The 18072-nt window shown below is 36.5% G+C and overlaps 4 non-coding genes across 4 annotated transcripts; all 4 read right to left on the bottom strand.

Annotated features, from left to right (window-relative positions):
- Window positions 1-3891: 3891 nt before the first annotated feature.
- TRNAS-ACU (transfer RNA serine (anticodon ACU)) lies at window positions 3892-3965 on the bottom strand. Its single transcript has one exon. It is a non-coding gene; the product is annotated as a tRNA-Ser (tRNA).
- A 2256-nt stretch (window positions 3966-6221) lies between these two features.
- TRNAN-AUU (transfer RNA asparagine (anticodon AUU)) lies at window positions 6222-6295 on the bottom strand. The gene has a single exon. It is a non-coding gene; the product is annotated as a tRNA-Asn (tRNA).
- A 2761-nt stretch (window positions 6296-9056) lies between these two features.
- Window positions 9057-9130, bottom strand: TRNAN-AUU (transfer RNA asparagine (anticodon AUU)). Its single transcript has one exon. It is a non-coding gene; the product is annotated as a tRNA-Asn (tRNA).
- Window positions 9131-17696: 8566 nt separating this feature from the next.
- TRNAN-AUU (transfer RNA asparagine (anticodon AUU)) lies at window positions 17697-17770 on the bottom strand. The gene has a single exon. It is a non-coding gene; the product is annotated as a tRNA-Asn (tRNA).
- Window positions 17771-18072: the final 302 nt, after the last annotated feature.

Below are 18072 nucleotides of genomic sequence, written 5' to 3'. Positions count from 1 at the left end.
ATTCATCTAGAACGTTTCCTAGAAAAACTTTAAAAAGTCAATAATCTGGAGAGTTTTTGTAAGATGTTTCTTTAATCAACCAACGAAGAAACACATTGGTACTTTCCCATGATGAGTGAGTGCTTCAGAATCTCGTACACTTACATGTGCAGCAGAGTACTGCAAAGGAAGCATGCTGGGCCCATAACCCAGAGGTAGGCAGATTGAAACTATCCTCTGCTATATGCATTTTTTTTAATTAAAGTAATCCAAAACTGGGATTGATATTTTAGCTCTTTTATTTTTACTTAAAGTACAATAACTTTTACCAATTTAATTTGTTTTAATAGTATATTGACAGTATTGTTTTCTTTCAAAAATCCACTTAATTTTCTTTACCCTATTATTAAAATGGTAATTGACAAAAATAAACTACATTGTCACCAGAAGAGCAATACAAAATGTACAAGTGATATATTAAAATCATCTTTCCAGCTTGATTTTCAATGATGCATTGGGGCAACGATTTTGTGAGAAACATCTTCACCCTTAAATATTTTCTTAATTCCTTACCTGTGTGCTAATTAGATATCACCTTGTTTTCACATTAAACAGACTTCCACATGAGAAAGCAGCAAGGATGCAGTGGCGTTAATGTTTCTTGGTGTCAACCTGTATTATTTCAGTACACATTAAACTTGCTTCATTGGAAAGGCAGCAAGATGCATCCTCATTTCAATTTAGTAATAGGTGAAAAACCATCCCTACAAAGGTGCTAATCAGAGACTTGGCTTTGTGGACACTTTTCAGAGAACAAATTTGTTAGCATAAAAATAAAGCCAGAAAATGAAGAGCTGTTTAATCACTCAATTTGATTTTTCAGCCAGCATTTTTCTTTTTCTCTGCAACCCACTGCTAAATTGTGCTTCCTATCTGTTTTTTTATAAAATCACTTAATCAAATCTAACTCTGATTACATCAGAGAAGGCCAGGTACCCTACACCATAAGAGGGGGTTTGAAATTTTGACTTGTCTATTTAAAGATCACCAAAATCTGATAACAAGATCTATTACGTCCCTGGGTAGGATTGAACCACCAACCTTTTGGTTAATAGCCAAACACACTAACCGATTGCGCCACAGAGACACTTTGCGAAAAGTACATACTGACAAAGGCTAATAAGCGTTCATCTAGAACGTTTCCTAGAAAAACTTTAAAAAGTCAATAATCTGGAGAGTTTTTGTAAGATGTTTCTTAAATCAACCAACGAAGAAACACATTGGTACTTTCCCATGATGAGTGAGTGCTTCAGGATCTCTTGCACTTACATGTGCAGCAGAGTACTGCAATGGAAGCATGCTGGGCCCATAACTCAGAGGTAGGCCGATTGAAACTATCCTCTGCTATATGCATTTTTTTTGTTAATTTAAGTAATCCAAAACTGAACTGAAATGCAGCTTTGTAAAACCATTATAAAACTGCACTACATAACACAACATAAAAAGAAAAGAAAAAAAAGCAGCAGTTCACATTTACATAAGTAGCTATATTTACAGAGTCTACTTTAAATACTTTCTCACCTATAACTCACTCTCTGTACACTATATATAAGGGATAAAGATCTAGTAGAAACATTAAATAAAGATTATTCACATACTGTACAGAGACATTTTGCTTAGAAAAAAAAAAGGGATTCATGTAAATTTTACATTTGAGTATATACAGTGAGTCGACGCATTTTTACCATCCAGCATACACTGGCTCTGCATCATAAGTGATCCCATACACAGGGCTCGAAGATTGTTGTCTGTGCAATAGGGGAGATTTCGGACTGAAACCTATGAGGTATTGTTGCTCAGATCTCCGTTTTTGCTTTCGGACCACACAGATTACACCAAAAATGAGCACAACCGCACAAACGACTAGCAGCATGATGGTAAGAGGTGCCAGTTTACAAGAGTCTCTTTATTTTTACTTAAAGTACAATAACTTTTACCATTTTAATTTGTTTCAATAGTATATTGACAGTATTGTTTTCTTTCAAAAATCCACTTAATTTTCTTTACCCTATTATTAAAACGGTAATTGACAAAAACAAACTACATTGTCACCAGAAGAGCAATACAAAATTTACAAGTGATATATTAAAATCATCTTTCCAGCTTGATTTTCAATGATGCATTGGGGCAACGATTTTGTGAGAAACATCTTCACCCTTAAATAAAGATTTTCTTAATTCATTACCTGTGTGCTAATTAGATATCACCTTGTTTTCACATTAAACAGACTTCCACATGAGAAAGCAGCAAGGATGCAGTGGCGTTAATGTTTCCTGGTGTCAACCTGTATTATTTCAGTAGACATTGAAATGAGGATGCATCTTGCTGCCTTTCCAATGAAGCAAGTTTAAATTAGTAATAGGTGAAAAACCATCCCTACAAAGGTGTTAATCAGAGACTTGGCTTTGTGGACACTTTTCAGAGAACAAATTTGTTAGCATAAAAATAAAGCCAGAAAATGAAGAGATGTTTAATCACTCAATTGGATTTTTCTGCCAGCATTTTTCTTTTTCTTTGCAACCCACTGCTAAATTGTGCTTCCTAGCTGTTTTTTTTATAAAATCTTAATCAAATCTAACTCTGATTACATCAGAGAAGGCCAGGTACCCTACACCATAAGAGGGGGTTGAAATTTTGACTTGTCTACTTAAAGATCACCAAAATCTGATAACAAGGTCAATTACGTCCCTGGGTGGGATTAAACCACCAACCTTTTGGTTAATAACCGAACACGCTAACTGATTGCGCCACAGAGACACTTTGCAATGTACATACTGACAAAGGCTAATAAGCATTCATCTAGAACGTTTCCTAGAAAAACTTATAAAAGGCAATAATCTGGAGAGTTTTTGTAAGATGTTTCTTCCATCAACCAACGAAGAAACACATTGGTATTTTCCCATGATGAGTGAGTGCTTCAGGATCTCTTGCACTTACATGTGCAGCAGAGTACTGCAATGGAAGCATGCTGGGCCCATAACCCAGAGGTAGGCAGATTGAAACTATCCTCTGCTATATGCATTTTTTTTGTTAATTTAAGTAATCCAAAACTGTGATTGATATTTTGGCTCTTTTATTTTTACTTAAAGTACAATAACTTTTACCATTTTAATTTGTTTCAATAGTATATTGACAGTATTGTTTTCTTTCAAAAATCCACTTAATTTTCTTTACCCTATTATTAAAATGGTAATTGACAAAAACAAACTACATTGTCACCAGAAGAGCAATACAAAATGTACAAGTGATATATTAAAATCATCTTTCCAGCTTGAATTTCAATGATGCATTGGGGCAACGATTTTGTGAGAAACATCTTCACCCTTAAATAAAGATTTTCTTAATTCCTTACCTGTGTGCTAATTAGATATCCCCTTGTTTTCACATTAAACAGACTTCCACATGAGAAAGCAGCAAGGATGCATTGGCGTTAATGTTTCCTGGTGTCAACCCGTATTATTTCAGTAGACATTGAAATGAGGATGCATCTTGCTGCCATTCCAATGAAGCAAGTTTAATTTAGTAATAGGTGAAAAACCATCCTTACAAAGGTGTTAATCAGAGACTTGGCTTTGTTGACACTTTTCAGAGAACAAATTTGTTAGCATAAAAATAAAGCCAGAAAATGAAGAGCTGTTTAATCACTCAATTGGATTTTTCTGCCAGCATATTTTTTTTTCTCTGCAACCCACTACTAAATTGTGCTTCCTAGGTGTTTTTTTATAAAATCACTTAATCAAATCTAACTCTGATAACATCAGAGAAGGCCAGGTACCCTACACCATAAGAGGGGGTTTGAAATTTTGACTTGTCTACTTAAAGATCACCAAAGTCTGATCACAAGGTCAATTACGTCCCTGGGTGGGATTGAACCATCAACCTTTTGGTTAGTAGCCAAACACACTAACTGATTGCGCCACAGAGACACTTTGCAAAAGTGCATACTGACAAAGGCTAATAAGCATTCATCTAGAACGTTTCCTAGAAAAACTTTAAAAAGTCAATAATCTGGAGAGTTTTTGTAAGATGTTTCTTAAATCAACCAACGAAGAAACACATTGGTACTTTCCCATGATGAGTGAGTGCTTCAGGATCTCTTACACTTACATGTGCAGCAGAGTACTGCAATGGAAGCATGCTGGGCCCATAACCCAGAGGTAGGCAGATTGAAACTATCCTCTGCTATATGCATTTTTTTTAATTAAAGTAATCCAAAACTGGGATTGATATTTTAGCTGTTTTATTTTTACTTAAAGTACAATAACTTTTACCAATTTAATTTGTTTTAATAGTATATTGACAGTATTGTTTTCTTTCAAAAATCCACTTAATTTTCTTTACCCTATTATTAAAACGGTAATTGACAAAAACAAACTACATTGTCACCAGAAGAGCAATACAAAATGTACAAGTGATATATTAAAATCATCTTTCCAGCTTGATTTTCAATGATGCATTGGGGCAACGATTTTGTGAGAAACATCTTCACCCTTAAATAAAGATTTTCTTAATTCATTACCTGTGTGCTAATTAGATATCACCTTGTTTTCACATTAAACAGACTTCCACATGAGAAAGCAGCAAGGATGCAGTGGCGTTAATGTTTCCTGGTGTCAACCTGTATTATTTCAGTAGACATTGAAATGAGGATGCATCTTGCTGCCTTTCCAATGAAGCAAGTTTAATTTAGTAATAGGTGAAAAACCATCCCTACATGTTGTTAATCAGAGACTTGGCTTTGTGGACACTTTTCAGAGAACAAATTTGTTAGCATAAAAATAAAGCCAGAAAATTAAGAGCTGTTTAATCACTCAATTGGATTTTTCTGCCAGCATTTTTCTTTTTCTCTGCAACCCACTGCTAAATTGTGCTTCCTAGCTGTTTTTTTTATAAAATCACTTAATCAAATCTAACTCTGATAACATCAGAGAAGGCCAGGTACCCTACACCATAAGAGGGGGTTTGAAATTTTGACTTGTCTACTTAAAGATCACCAAAATCTGATAACAAGGTTAATTACGTCCCTGGGTGGGATTGAACCACCAACCTTTTGGTTAATAACCAAACACACTAACTGATTGCGCCACAGAGACACTTTGCAAACCTACATACTGACAAAGGCTAATAAGCATTCATCTAGAACGTTTCCTAGAAAAACTTTAAAAAGTCAATAATCTGGAGAGTTTTTGTAAGATGTTTCTTAAATCAACCAACGAAGAAACACATTGGTACTTTCCCATGATGAGTGAGTGCTTCAGAATCTCGTACACTTACATGTGCAGCAGAGTACTGCAAAGGAAGCATGCTGGGCCCATAACCCAGAGGTAGGCAGATTGAAACTATCCTCTGCTATATGCATTTTTTTTAATTAAAGTAATCCAAAACTGGGATTGATATTTTAGCTCTTTTATTTTTACTTAAAGTACAATAACTTTTACCAATTTAATTTGTTTTAATAGTATATTGACAGTATTGTTTTCTTTCAAAAATCCACTTAATTTTCTTTACCCTATTATTAAAATGGTAATTGACAAAAATAAACTTCATTGTCACCAGAAGAGCAATACAAAATGTACAAGTGATATATTAAAATCATCTTTCCAGCTTGATTTTCAATGATGCATTAGGGCAATGATTTTGTGAGAAACATCTTCACCCTTAAATATTTTCTTAATTCCTTACCTGTGTGCTAATTAGATATCACCTTGTTTTCACATTAAACAGACTTCCACATGAGAAAGCAGCAAGGATGCAGTGGCGTTAATGTTTCTTGGTGTCAACCTGTATTATTTCAGTACACATTAAACTTGCTTCATTGGAAAGGCACCAAGATGCATCCTCATTTCAATTTAGTAATAGGTGAAAAACCATCCCTACAAAGGTGCTAATCAGAGACTTGGCTTTGTGGACACTTTTCAGAGAACAAATTTGTTAGCATAAAAATAAAGCCAGAAAATGAAGAGCTGTTTAATCACTCAATTTGATTTTTCAGCCAGCATTTTTCTTTTTCTCTGCAACCCACTGCTAAATTGTGCTTCCTATCTGTTTTTTTATAAAATCACTTAATCAAATCTAACTCTGATTGCATCAGAGAAGGCCAGGTACCCTACACCATAAGAGGGGGTTTGAAATTTTGACTTGTCTACTTAAAGATCACCAAAATCTGATAACAAGGTCTATTATGTCCCTGGGTGGGATTGAACCACCAACCTTTTGGTTAATAGCCAAACACACTAACCGATTGCGCCACAGAGACACTTTGCAAAAAGTACATACTGACAAAGGCTAATAAGCGTTCATCTAGAACGTTTCCTAGAAAAACTTTAAAAAGTCAATAATCTGGAGAGTTTTTGTAAGATGTTTCTTAAATCAACCAACGAAGAAACACATTGGTACTTTCCCATGATGAGTGAGTGCTTCAGGATCTCTTGCACTTACATGTGCAGCAGAGTAGTGCAATGGAAGCATGCTGGGCCCATAACTCAGAGGTAGGCAGATTGAAACTATCCTCTGCTATATGCATTTTTTTTGTTAATTTAAGTAATCCAAAACTGAACTGAAATGCAGCTTTGTAAAACCATTATAAAACTGCACTACATAACACAACATAAAAAGAAAAGAAAAAAAAGCAGCAGTTCACATTTACATAAGTAGCTATATTTACAGAGTCTACTATAAATACTTTCTCACCTATAACTCACTCTCTGTACACTATATATAAGGGATAAAGATCTAGTAGAAACATTAAATAAAGATTATTCACATACTGTACAGAGACATTTTGCTTAGAAAAAAAAAGGGATTCATGTAAATTTTTCATTTGAGTATATACAGTGAGTCGACGCATTTTTACCATCCAGCATACACTGGCTCTGCATCATAAGTGATCCCATACACAGGGCTCGAAGATTGTTGTCTGTGCAATAGGGGAGATTTCGGACTGAAACCTATGAGGTATTGTTGCTCAGATCTCCGTTTTTGCTTTCGGACCACACAGATTACACCAAAAATGAGCACAACCGCACAAACGACTAGCAGCATGATGGTAAGAGGTGCCAGTTTACAAGAGTCTCTTTATTTTTACTTAAAGTACAATAACTTTTACCATTTTAATTTGTTTCAATAGTATATTGACAGTATTGTTTTCTTTCAAAAATCCACTTAATTTTCTTTACCCTATTATTAAAACGGTAATTGACAAAAACAAACTACATTGTCACCAGAAGAGCAATACAAAATGTACAAGTGATATATTAAAATCATCTTTCCAGCTTGATTTTCAATGATGCATTGGGGCAACGATTTTGTGAGAAACATCTTCACCCTTAAATAAAGATTTTCTTAATTCCTTACCTGTGTGCTAATTAGATATCACCTTGTTTTCACATTAAACAGACTTCCACATGAGAAAGCAGCAAGGATGCAGTGGCGTTAATGTTTCCTGGTGTCAACCTGTATTATTTCAGTAGACATTGAAATGAGGATGCATCTTGCTGCCTTTCCAATGAAGCAAGTTTAATTTAGTAACAGGTGAAAAACCATCCCTACAATGGTGTTAATCAGAGACTTGGCTTTGTGGACACTTTTCAGAGAACAAATTTGTTAGCATAAAAATAAAGCCAGAAAATTAAGAGCTGTTTAATCACTCAATTGGATTTTTCTGCCAGCATTTTTCTTTTTCTCTGCAACCCACTGCTAAATTGTGCTTCCTAGCTGTTTTTTTTATAAAATCACTTAATCAAATCTAACTCTGATAACATCAGAGAAGGCCAGGTACCCTACACCATAAGAGGGGGTTTGAAATTTTGACTTGTCTACTTAAAGATCACCAAAATCTGATAACAAGGTTAATTACGTCCCTGGGTGGGATTGAACCACCAACCTTTTGGTTAATAACCGAACACGCAAACTGATTGCGCCACAGAGACACTTTGCAAATCTACATACTGACAAAGGCTAATAAGCATTCATCTAGAATGTTTCCTATAAAAACTTTAAAAAGTCAATAATCTGGAGAGTTTTTGTAAGATGTTTCTTAAATCAACCAACGAAGAAACACATTGGTACTTTCCCATGATGAGTGAGTGCTTCAGAATCTCGTACACTTACATGTGCAGCAGAGTACTGCAATGGAAGCATGCTGGGCCCATAACCCAGAGGTAGGCAGATTGAAACTATCCTCTGCTATATGCATTTTTTTTTATTAAAGTAATCCAAAACTGGGATTGATATTTTAGCTCTTTTATTTTTACTTAAAGTACAATAACTTTTACCAATTTAATTTGTTTTAATAGTATATTGACAGTATTGTTTTCTTTCAAAAATCCACTTAATTTTCTTTACCCTATTATTAAAATGGTAATTGACAAAAATAAACTACATTGTCACCAGAAGAGCAATACAAAATGTACAAGTGATATATTAAAATCATCTTTCCAGCTTGATTTTCAATGATGCATTAGGGCAATGATTTTGTGAGAAACATCTTCACCCTTAAATATTTTCTTAATTCCTTACCTGTGTGCTAATTAGATATCACCTTGTTTTCACATTAAACAGACTTCCACATGAGAAAGCAGCAAGGATGCAGTGGCGTTAATGTTTCTTGGTGTCAACCTGTATTATTTCAGTACACATTAAACTTGCTTCATTGGAAAGGCACCAAGATGCATCCTCATTTCAATTTAGTAATAGGTGAAAAACCATCCCTACAAAGGTGCTAATCAGAGACTTGGCTTTGTGGACACTTTTCAGAGAACAAATTTGTTAGCATAAAAATAAAGCCAGAAAATGAAGAGCTGTTTAATCACTCAATTTGATTTTTCAGCCAGCATTTTTCTTTTTCTCTGCAACCCACTGCTAAATTGTGCTTCCTATCTGTTTTTTTATAAAATCACTTAATCAAATCTAACTCTGATTACATCAGAGAAGGCCAGGTACCCTACACCATAAGAGGGGGTTTGAAATTTTGACTTGTCTACTTAAAGATCACCAAAATCTGATAACAAGGTCTATTACGTCCCTGGGTGGGATTGAACCACCAACCTTTTGGTTAATAGCCAAACACACTAACCGATTGCGCCACAGAGACACTTTGCAAAAAGTACATACTGACAAAGGCTAATAAGCGTTCATCTAGAACGTTTCCTAGAAAAACTTTAAAAAGTCAATAATCTGGAGAGTTTTTGTAAGATGTTTCTTAAATCAACCAACGAAGAAACACATTGGTACTTTCCCATGATGAGTGAGTGCTTCAGGATCTCTTGCACTTACATGTGCAGCAGAGTACTGCAATGGAAGCATGCTGGGCCCATAACCCAGAGGTAGGCAGATTGAAACTATCCTCTGCTATATGCATTTTTTTTGTTAATTTAAGTAATCCAAAACTGGGATTGATATTTTGGCTCTTTTATTTTTACTTAAAGTACAATACCTTTTACCATTTTAATTTGTTTCAATAGTATATTGACAGTATTGTTTTCTTTCAAAAATCCACTTAATTTTCTTTACCCTATTATTAAAATGGTAATTGACAAAAACAAACTACATTGTCACCAGAAGAGCAATACAAAATGTACAAGTGATATATTAAAATCGTCTTTCCAGCTTGAATTTCAATGATGCATTGGGGCAACGATTTTGTGAGAAACATCTTCACCCTTAAATAAAGATTTTCTTAATTCCTTACCTGTGTGCTAATTAGATATCACCTTGTTTTCACATTAAACAGACTTCCACATGAGAAAGCAGCAAGGATGCATTGGCGTTAATGTTTCCTGGTGTGTACCCGTATTATTTCAGTAGACATTGAAATGAGGATGCATCTTGCTGCCTTTCCAATGAAGCAAGTTTAATTTAGTAATAGGTGAAAAACCATCCCTACAAAGGTGTTAATCAGAGACTTGGCTTTGTGGACACTTTTCAGAGAACAAATTTGTTAGCATAAAAATAAAGCCAGAAAATGAAGAGCTGTTTAATCACTCGATTGGATTTTTCTGCCAGCATATTTTTTTTTCTCTGCAACCCACTGCTAAATTGTGCTTCCTAGCTGTTTTTTATAAAATCACTTAATCAAATCTAACTCTGATTACATCAGAGAAGGCCAGGTACCCTACACCATAAGAGGGGGTTTGAAATTTTGACTTGTCTACTTAAAGATCACAAGATCAATTACGTCCCTGGGTAAGATTGAACCACCAACCTTTTGGTTAGTAGCCAAACACACTAAGTGATTGCGCCACAGAGACACTTTGCAAAAGTGCATACTGACAAAGGCTAATAAGCATTCATCTAGAACGTTTCCTAGAAAAACTTTAAAAAGTCAATAATCTGGAGAGTTTTTGTAAGATGTTTCTTAAATCAACCAACGAAGAAACACATTAGTATTTTCCCATGATGAGTGAGTGCTTCAGGATCTCTTGCACTTACATGTGCAGCAGAGTACTGCAATGGAAGCATGCTGGGCCCATAACCCAGAGGTAGGCAGATTGAAACTATCCTCTGCTATATGCATTTTTTTTGTTAATTTAAGTAATCCAAAACTGGGATTGATATTTTGGCTCTTTTATTTTTACTTAAAGTACAATAACTTTTACCATTTTAATTTGTTTCAATAGTATATTGACAGTATTGTTTTCTTTCAAAAATCCACTTAATTTTCTTTACCCTATTATTAAAACGGTAATTGACAAAAACAAACTACATTGTCACCAGAAGAGCAATACAAAATGTACAAGTGATATATTAAAATCATCTTTCCAGCTTGATTTTCAATGATGCATTGGGGCAATGATTTTGTGAGAAACATCTTCACCCTTAAATAAATAAAGATTTTCTTAATTCCTTACCTGTGTGCTAATTAGATATCACCTTGTTTTCACATTAAACAGACTTCCACATGAGAAAGCAGCAAGGATGCAGTGGCGTTAATGTTTCCTGGTGTCAACCTGTATTATTTCAGTAGAATAGAGCAAACGGTTACGCGACTGAGGGAGATTCACAATCTCGAGCGTAGTTTAGACAGAACGGTGGAGGAGTTGCGGGAGGGGTCACTGGTAGAAGAGGATGATGATCAGGTAGCCAGTTGGGTCACAGTTAGAAGGAAGAATAAGAGGGGGAGGCACGACATCTCCGAACTATCAAACCCGAACAAATTTGCCCGATTGGACGAGGAATCGGAGGATGATAGCGAAGAAATGACGGTGCCGGAGGAGACTGCTCCCTCTAGCATCCAGAGGTGCGGTCCCTCTGGCGCGGTTGGGATAAAAGATAGAGAGGTACCTAGTCAAATGGTGGTGGTAGGGGATTCTATCATCAGGAAGGCAGATAGGGCAATCTGCTACCGGGACCGTGATCGCCGTACAGTCTGTTGTCTCCCGGGTGCTCGGGTACGGCACATCGCGGACCGGGTAGATAGATTGTTGGGAGGGGCTGGCAAAGACCCGGCGGTCTTGGTGCACGTTGGCACCAATGACAAAGTTAGCGGAAGGTGGGATGTCCTTAAGAAAGATTATAGGGACTTAGGAAAGAAACTGAAGGCAAGGACATCTAAGGTAATATTCTCGGAATTATTACCCGTGCCACGCGCTAGTCCAGGGAGGCAGAGGGAGATTAGGGAGGTAAATGTGTGGCTTAGGGATTGGTGCAGGAAAGAGGGGTTTGTGTTCCAGGAACACTGGGCGGACTTCTCAGTCAGACGCCATCTCTTTTGTCGTGACGGATTGCACCTGACTGAGGAGGGGGCAGCGGTGCTGGGGGGAAGGATGGTTAGAAGGTTGGAGGAGATTTTAAACTAGGAGCCTGGGGGGAGGCTTTAGCTAAAAACTACGGGTCATGCAGTGAGAATAGTGGGGATGGCGGTAGTAAACAAAATGGGGGAGAAGTTGGGGGGAGGGTAAGAGCAGGCAGTAAGGTTATTAACATGGGTACTAAAAGGGATTTTACCAAAGCACTAACCAATGACGATTACAGGTCATCCTTGCCACATAAGGTGAAAGATGTCCCTAATGCAAGGGAAAATACTTATCTTAGTTGTATGTATGTAAACGCCAGAAGCATTACTGGTAAAAAGGGTGAACTAGAAATACTTGCAGCAAGCAAACAGTATGATATTATAGGCATTACTGAAACTTGGTGGGATGAATCTCATGACTGGACAGTCAATCTAGAGGGCTATACACTGTTTAGGAGAGACAGACTAAATAAAAAGGGTGGAGGGGTGTGTCTGTACGTAAAGCCGTTTTTAAAACCTAATATATGGGAAGATACTCAGGAGGGTACTGTAGACACTGTTGACACACTATGGGTAGAAATTGCATGCGGGGAAAAAGGAACAAAAAAGTTAGTATTGGGTGTATGCTATAGGCCGCCTGGTATCAACGCATCTGATGATGAATTGTTACTAAAGCAAATTGAAAAAGCAGCAGGAGTAGGAGACATAGTAGTGATGGGAGATTTTAACTATCCAGAGATAAACTGGAAAAACGATTCATGTGATACTGCTAGGGGCAGTATGTTTTTAAACACACTAAATGATAACTACCTAGTCCAACTAATTGAGGAACCAACTAGGTACAATGCAATCTTAGACCTGGTATTAACAAACAATCAGGATTTGGTATCGGGTATTATAGTAGGGGAACCCATAGGAAACAGCGACCATAATATGGTCACATTCAATATCAGTTACTACAAACAGCCCTATACTGGCTCAACTAGGACTTTAAATTTTAGCAAAGCAAATTTTGAAATGATGAGGGTATTTTTCAGGGATATTGAATGGGAAGGTTTGTTTTTAGGAAAAAATACTACGGAGAAATGGGAGGTACTAAAATTCCTGCTAGCTAAAAATACACTCAAATATATTCCTATGAGTAGCAAAAAAGGGAATAAAAATCATAAACCGATGTGGCTTAACAAAAAGATTAAGGAACTTATGGGCAAGAAAAGGCGAGCATTTAAAAAATACAAATCTGACGGGGAAGCAGAGTCATTTCAGCACTATAAGGAATGTAACAAAAATTGCAAAAAGGAAATAAGAGCGGCTAAAGTAGAAACTGAAAAACTAGTAGCAAAGGAAAGCAAAGCAAATCCCAAAAAATTCTTTAAATACATCAATAGCAAGAGATTAAAAAAGGAGAGTATAGGCCCTTTGAAGGACACGTTGGGAGTCTTAAGCAAAAATGATAATGACATAGCGAACACACTAAATGAGTTTTTTTCAACAGTATTCACTAGAGAGGACCCAATTCAGGGACTGACACACAATCTCAATAAGGACAATATCACACTGATAGGTACTTATTTAAGCGAGGAAGTAGTCTGTCACCGATTAAAACATTTAAAGATTAATAAATCACCAGGGCCCGATGGTATTCATCCAAGGGTTCTAATGGAGCTTCACTCTGAACTGGCAAAACCGCTATCTCTGATCTTTGAGGATTCAGTTATATCAGGTATGGTTCCCAAAGACTGGCGTATAGCGGAAGTAGTGCCTATATTCAAAAAGGGAAGTAAAGCTGAACCAGGTAATTATAGACCAGTTAGTCTTACATCTATAGTGGGGAAAGTATTGGAAGGTATTCTAAGAGATAGTATTCAGAAGTTCCTTGAAACCAATAAGGTCATTAAAAGGAATCAACATGGGTTTATGAAGGACAGATCCTGTCAAACCAACTTACTTGGCTTTTATGAAACAGTAAGCGCAAACCTAGATCAGGGTAAAGACGTGGATGTAATCTTTTTAGACTTTGCCAAAGCGTTTGATACTGTACCACACATGAGACTTATATACAAGCTACAAGAATCAGGGCTAGGAAGCACAATATGCACTTGGGTCAAAAACTGGTTAGATAATAGGAAGCAGCGCGTTGTGGTTAATGGATATTTTTCAACTTGGACTGAAGTGCTAAGTGGTGTTCCGCAAGGCTCAGTATTAGGACCGCTATTGTTCAATATTTTCATTAACGACCTAACAGAAGGTCTAGAGAGCATGGTGTCAATTTTTGCAGATGATACCAAATTGTGTAAGGCTATAAATACAGAGGAGGATGCCGAGTCTCTTCAGAACGACTTAGTTAAATTAGAAGCATGGGCAGCCAAATGAAGAATGCGCTTCAACACAGACAAGTGTAAGGTAATGCACTGTGGTAACAAGAACAAAAATTACACCTACCTACTAAATGGGGTAAAACTAGGGGATTCTGTACTGGAAAAGGACTTAGGTGTCCTCATAGATAGCAAGCTAAGCAGTAGTACCCAAAGTAGGACTGCAGCAAAGAAGGCTAATAAGATATTAGCATGCATAAAACGGGGTATTGATGCTAGGGACGAGAGTATTATACTCCCATTATATAAATCACTAGTGAGGCCACACCTTGAATACTGTGTACAGTTCTGGGCACCGTACTACAAAAAGGATATCCTGGAGCTTGAAAAGGTACAAAGGAGGGCGACCAAACTAATTAAGGGCATGGAGACGATGGAATACAAGGAAAGGCTTGAAAGACTAGGCATGTTTACATTGGAAAAGCGGAGACTAAGAGGGGATATGATCAACATCTACAAATATAAAAGGGGACAATACTCAGAGCTTGCGCGGGACCTGTTTTTGGTTAGATCAACACAGAGGACTCGTGGACACTCGCTCAGGTTAGAGGAGAGGAGATTCCGCACAATACGGCGTAAAGGCTTTTTCACGGTAAGGACAATACGTGTTTGGAATTCCCTGCCCGAGGGAGTTGTAATGGCGGAATCTGTCAACACCTTTAAGAATGGGTTAGATAAATTCCTATTGGATAAGGATATCCAGGGGTATGGTGCATAGTCATGCATTATAGTTACTATTTAGTCAAATCATCATGCAGAGGACACCACAAATAGGTTGAACTCGATGGACAATTGTCTTTTTTCAACCTCAGATACTATGTTACTATGTTACATTGAAATGAGGATGCATCTTGCTGCCTTTCCAATGAAGCAAGTTTAATTTAGTAATAGGTGAAAAACCATCCCTACAATGGTGTTAATCAGAGACTTGGTTTTGTGGACACTTTTCAGAGAACAAATTTGTTAGCATAAAAATAAAGCCAGAAAATTAAGAGCTGTTTAATCACTCAATTGGATTTTTCTGCCAGCATTTTTCTTTTTCTCTGCAACCCACTGCTAAATTGTGCTTCCTAGCTGTTTTTTTTATAAAATCACTTAATCAAATCTAACTCTGATAACATCAGAGAAGGCCAGGTACCCTACACCATAAGAGGGGGTTTGAAATTTTGACTTGTCTACTTAAAGATCACCAAAATCTGATAACAAGGTTAATTACGTCCCTGGGTGGGATTGAACCACCAACCTTTTGGTTAATAACCGAACACGCAAACTGATTGCGCCACAGAGACACTTTGCAAATCTATATACTGACAAAGGCTAATAAGCATTCATCTAGAACGTTTCCTAGAAAAACTTTAAAAAGTCAATAATCTGGAGAGTTTTTATAAGATGTTTCTTAAATCAACCAACGAAGAAACACATTGGTACTTTCCCATGATGAGTGAGTGCTTCAGAATCTCGTACACTTACATGTGCAGCAGAGTACTGCAATGGAAGCATGCTGGGCCCATAACCCAGAGGTAGGCAGATTGAAACTATCCTCTGCTATATGCATTTTTTTTAATTAAAGTAATCCAAAACTGGGATTGATATTTTAGCTCTTTTATTTTTACTTAAAGTACAATAACTTTTACCAATTTAATTTGTTTTAATAGTATATTGACAGTATTGTTTTCTTTCAAAAATCCACTTAATTTTCTTTACCCTATTATTAAAATGGTAATTGACAAAAACAAACTACATTGTCACCAGAAGAGCAATACAAAATGTACAAGTGATATATTAAAATCATCTTTCCAGCTTGATTTTCAATGATGCATTGGGGCAATGATTTTGTGAGAAACATCTTCACCCTTAAATAAAGATTTTCTTAATTCCTTACCTGTGTGCTAATTAGATATCACCTTGTTTTCACATTAAACAGACTTCCACATGAGAAAGCAGCAAGGATGCAGTGGCGTTAATGTTTCCTGGTGTCAACCTGTATTATTTCAGTAGACATTGAAATGAGGATGCATCTTGCTGCCTTTCCAATGAAGCAAGTTTAATTTAGTAATAGGTGAAAAACCATCCCTACAATGGTGTTAATCAGAGACTTGGCTTTGTGGACACTTTTCAGAGAACAAATTTGTTAGCATAAAAATAAAGCCAGAAAATTAAGAGCTGTTTAATCACTCAATTGGATTTTTCTGCCAGCATTTTTCTTTTTCTCTGCAACCCACTGCTAAATTGTGCTTCCTAGCTGTTTTTTTTATAAAATCACTTAATCAAATCTAACTCTGATAACATCAGAGAAGGCCAGGTACCCTACACCATAAGAGGGGGTTTGAAATTTTGACTTGTCTACTTAAAGATCACCAAAATCTGATAACAAGGTTAATTACGTCCCTGGGTGGGATTGAACCACCAACCTTTTGGTTAATAACCGAACACGCAAACTGATTGCGCCACAGAGACACTTTGCAAATCTACATACTGACAAAGGCTAATAAGCATTCATCTAGAACGTTTCCTAGAAAAACTTTAAAAAGTCAATAATCTGGAGAGTTTTTGTAAGATGTTTCTTAAATCAACCAACGAAGAAACACATTGGTACTTTCCCATGATGAGTGAGTGCTTCAGGATCTCTTGCACTTACATGTGCAGCAGAGTACTGCAATGGAAGCATGCTGGGCCCATAACCCAGAGGTAGGCAGATTGAAACTATCCTCTGCTATATGCATTTTTTTTAATTAAAGTAATCCAAAACTGGGATTGATATTTTAGCTCTTTTATTTTTACTTAAAGTACAATAACTTTTACCAATTTAATTTGTTTTAATAGTATATTGACAGTATTGTTTTCTTTCAAAAATCCACTTAATTTTCTTTACCCTATTATTAAAACGGTAATTGACAAAAACAAACTACATTGTCACCAGAAGAGCAATACAAAATGTACAAGTGATATATTAAAATCATCTTTCCAGCTTGATTTTCAATGATGCATTGGGGCAATGATTTTGTGAGAAACATCTTCACCCTTAAATAAAGATTTTCTTAATTCCTTACCTGTGTGCTAATTAGATATCACCTTGTTTTCACATTAAACAGACTTCCACATTAGAAAGCAGCAAGGATGCAGTGGCGTTAATGTTTCCTGGTGTCAACCTGTATTATTTCAGTAGACATTGAAATGAGGATGCATCTTGCTGCCTTTCCAATGAAGCAAGTTTAATTTAGTAATAGGTGAAAAACCATCCCTACAATGGTGTTAATCAGAGACTTGGCTTTGTGGACACTTTTCAGAGAACAAATTTGTTAGCATAAAAATAAAGCCAGAAAATTAAGAGCTGTTTAATCACTCAATTGGATTTTTCTGCCAGCATTTTTCTTTTTCTCTGCAACCCACTGCTAAATTGTGCTTCCTAGCTGTTTTTTTTATAAAATCACTTAATCAAATCTAACTCTGATAACATCAGAGAAGGCCAGGTACCCTACACCATAAGAGGGGGTTTGAAATTTTGACTTGTCTACTTAAAGATCACCAAAATCTGATAACAAGGTCTATTACATCCCTGGGTGGGATTGAACCACCAACCTTTTGGTTAATAGCCAAACACACTAACCGATTGCGCCACAGAGACACTTTACGAAAGTGCATACTGACAAAGGCTAATAAGCATTCATCTAGAACGTTTCCTAGAAAAACTTTAAAAAGTCAATAATCTGGAGAGTTTTTGTAAGATGTTTCTTAAATCAACCAACGAAGAAACACATTGGTACTTTCCCATGATGAGTGAGTGCTTCAGGATCTCTTGCACTCACATGTGCAGCAGAGTACTGCAATGGAAGCATGCTGGGCCCATAACCCAGAGGTAGGCAGATTGAAACTATCCTCTGCTATATGCATTTTTTTTGTTAATTTAAGTAATCCAAAACTGGGATT

The sequence above is a fragment of the Pseudophryne corroboree genome, chromosome 5, assembly GCF_028390025.1.
Source record: "Pseudophryne corroboree isolate aPseCor3 chromosome 5, aPseCor3.hap2, whole genome shotgun sequence".
Classification (NCBI taxonomy): Eukaryota; Metazoa; Chordata; class Amphibia; order Anura; family Myobatrachidae; genus Pseudophryne; species Pseudophryne corroboree.
The sequence above is the reverse complement of the archived record's forward strand: the minus strand, read 5'-3'. Positions and strand labels throughout refer to the sequence as shown.